Below are 3,504 nucleotides of genomic sequence, written 5' to 3' on the forward strand. Positions count from 1 at the left end.
CTAGACTCACTAGAGGGCACAGGGACAGCATCCTAATTAACAAAATCAGAAATGAAAACGGAGACATAACAACAGATCCTGAACTAATCCAAAACAACATCAGATCCTTATACAAAATGCTATACTCAACAAAACTGGAAAACCTGGATGAAATGGACAAATTTCTAGTCAGATACCATGTACCAAAGTTAAACCAGGATCAAGTTAGTGATCTAAACTGTCCCATATCCCCTATAGAAATAGAAGCAGTCATTAATATTCTCCCAATCAAAAAAAGCCCACGACGAGATGAGTTTATTGCAGAGTTCTATCAGACCTTCAAAGATCTAATTCCAGTTCTTCACAATATTCCACAAAATAGAAGTAGAAGGTTCTCTACCCAATTCATTCTATGAAGCCACAATTACTCTGATACCTAAGCCAGAGAAAGATCCAACAAAGATAAAAAACTTCAGTCCAATTTCCTTTATGAATATGGATGCAAAAATACTCAATAAAATTCTCGCTAACCGAATCCAAGAAACATATTAAAGCAATCATTGATCCTGACCAAGTAGGTTTTATTCCAGGGATGCAGAGATGGTTTAATATATGGAAATCCATCAACATAATCCATTATATAAACAAACTCAAAGACCAAAATCACATGATCATATCGTTGGATTCGGAAAAAGCATTCGACGAGATCCAATACCTAATCATGATAAAAGTCTTGGAAAGATCAGGAATTCAAGGCCCATACATAAAAATGATAAAAGCAATCTACAGCAAACCAGTAGCCAACATCAAAGTAAATGGTGAGAAGCTTGAAGCAATCCCACTAAAATCAGGGACTAGACAAGGCTGCCCACTCTCTCAATACCTATTCAACGTAGTACTTGAAGTCCTAGTCAGAGCAATTCGACAACAGAAGGAGATCAAGGGGATACAAATTGGAAAAGATGAAGTCAAAATATCACTTTTTGCAGATGATATGATAGTATATATAAGTGACCCTAAAAATTCAACCAGAGACCTCCTAAACCTGATAAACAGCTTCAGTGAAGTAGATGGATATAAAATTAACTCAAACAAGTCAATGGCCTTTCTCTACACAAAAAATAAACAGGCTGAGAAAGAAATTAGGGAAACAACACCCTTTTCAATAGTCACAAATAATATAAAATATCTTGGCGTGACTCTAACTAAGGAAGTGAAAGACCTGTATGATAAGAACTTCAATTCTCTGCAGAAAGAAATTAAAGAAGACCTCAGAAGATGGAAAGATCTCCCATGTTCATGGATTGGCAGGATCAACATTGTAAAAATGGCTATCTTGCCAAAAGCAATCAACAGATTCAATGCAATCCCCATCAAAATTCCAACTCAAATCTTCAGCGACTTAAAAAGAGCAATCTTCAAATTCATGTGGAATAACAAAAAACCTAGAATAGCAAAAACTCTTCTCAAGGATAAAAGAACCTCTGGTGGAATCACCATGCCTGACCTAAAGCTGTACTAGAGAGCAATTGTGATAAAAACTGCATGGTACTGGTATACTGATAGACAAGTAGACCAACGGAATAGAATTGAAGACCCAGAAATGAACCCACACACCTCTGGTCACTTGATCTTCTACAAGTGTACTAAAACCATCCAGTGGAAGAAAGACAGCATTTTCAACCAATGGTGCTGGCACACCTTGTGGTTATCATGTAGAAGAATGCGAATTGATCCATTCCTATCTACTTGTACTAAGATCAAATCTAAGTGGATTAAGGAACTCCACATAAAACCAGAGACACTGAAACTTATAGAGGAGAAAGTGGGGAAAAGCCTGGAAGATATGGACACAGGGGAAACATTCCTGAATAGAACAGCAATGACTTGTGCTGTAAGATGAAACTGCAAAGCTTCTGTAAGGCAAAAGACACCGTCAATAAGAAAAAAGGGACACCAACAGATTTGGAAAGTATCTTTACCTATCCTAAATCAGATAGGGGACTAACTTAATATACAATATATATAAAGAACTCAAGAAGGTGGACTCCAGAAAATCAAATAACCCCAGTAAAAAATGGGGCTCAGAACTGAACAAAGAATTCTCACCTGAGGAATACCGAATGACTGAGAAGCACCTGAAAAAATGTTCATCGTCCTTAATCATCAGAGAAATGCAAATCAAAACAACCCTGAGATTCAATCTCACACCAGTCAGAATGGCTAAGATCAAATATTGAGGTGACAGCAGATGCTGGCGAGGATGTGGAGAAAGAGGAACACTCCTCCATTTTTGGTGGGATTGCAATCTTGTACAACCACTCTGGAAATCAGTCTGGTGGTTCCTCAGAAAAGTGGACATAGTACTACCAGAGGATCCCACAATACCTCTCCTGGGCATATATCCAGAAGATGTTCCAACTGGTAAGAAGGACACATGTTTAACTATGTTCATAGCAGCCTTATTTATAATAGCCAGAAGCTGGAAAGGACCCAGATGCCCCTCAACAGAGGAATGGATACAAAAAATGTGGTACATTTACACAATGGAGTACTACTCAGCTATTAAAAGGAATGAATTTATGAAATTCCTAGGTAAATGGATGGACCTGGAGGGCATCATCCTGAGTGAGGTACCACAACCACAAAAGAACTCAAATGATATGTACTCACTGATAAGTGGATATTAGCCCAATAACTTAGTATACCCAAGATATAAGATACAATTTGCAAAACACATGAAACTGAAGAAGAACGAAGACCAAAGTATGGACACTTTGCCCCTCCTTAGAATTGGGAACAAAACAGCCATGGAAGGAGTTACAGAGACAAAGTTTAGAACTGAGACAAAAGGATGGCCCATCTAGAGACTGCCATCTTCAGGGTCCATCCCATAATCAGCTTCCAAACGATGACAGCATTGCCTACACTAGCAAGAGTTTGCTGAAAGGACCCTGATATAGTTGTCTTGTGTGAGACTATACCAGGGCCTAGCAAACACATAAGTGGATGCTCACAGTCAGCTATTGGATGGATCAAAGTGCCTCCAATGGAGGAGCTAGAGAAAGTATCCAAGGAGCTAAAGAGATCTGCAACCCTGTAGGTGCAACAACATTATGAACTAACCAGTACCCCGGAACTCTTGACTCTAGCCACATATGTATCAAAAGATTGCCTAGTTGGCCATCACTGGAAAGAGAGGCCCATTGGACATGCAAGCTTTATATGGCCCAGTACAGGGGAATGCCAGGGCCAAAAAGTGGGAATGAGTGGGTAGGGGAGTTGGGGGGAGGGGATGGGGGACTTTTGGGATAGCATTGGCAATGTAATTGAGGAAAATACCTAATAAAAAATATTTTAAAAATTCGAATTCATAAAATTTACAGGTAAATTTATGCAACTAAAAATATCTTCCTGAGTGAGGAAAAAAAGATAAATACAGGATAAATTCACTTCTAAGTGAATATTAGCTGTTAATTAAGTCAATGATGATTAAGTTACAATCAGCAGATTTATAGAGGTTAG

The sequence above is a fragment of the Mus caroli genome, unplaced genomic scaffold (genome assembly GCF_978045245.1).
Source record: "Mus caroli unplaced genomic scaffold, Mus_caroli_1 scaffold_4, whole genome shotgun sequence".
NCBI lineage: Eukaryota > Metazoa > Chordata > Mammalia > Rodentia > Muridae > Mus > Mus caroli.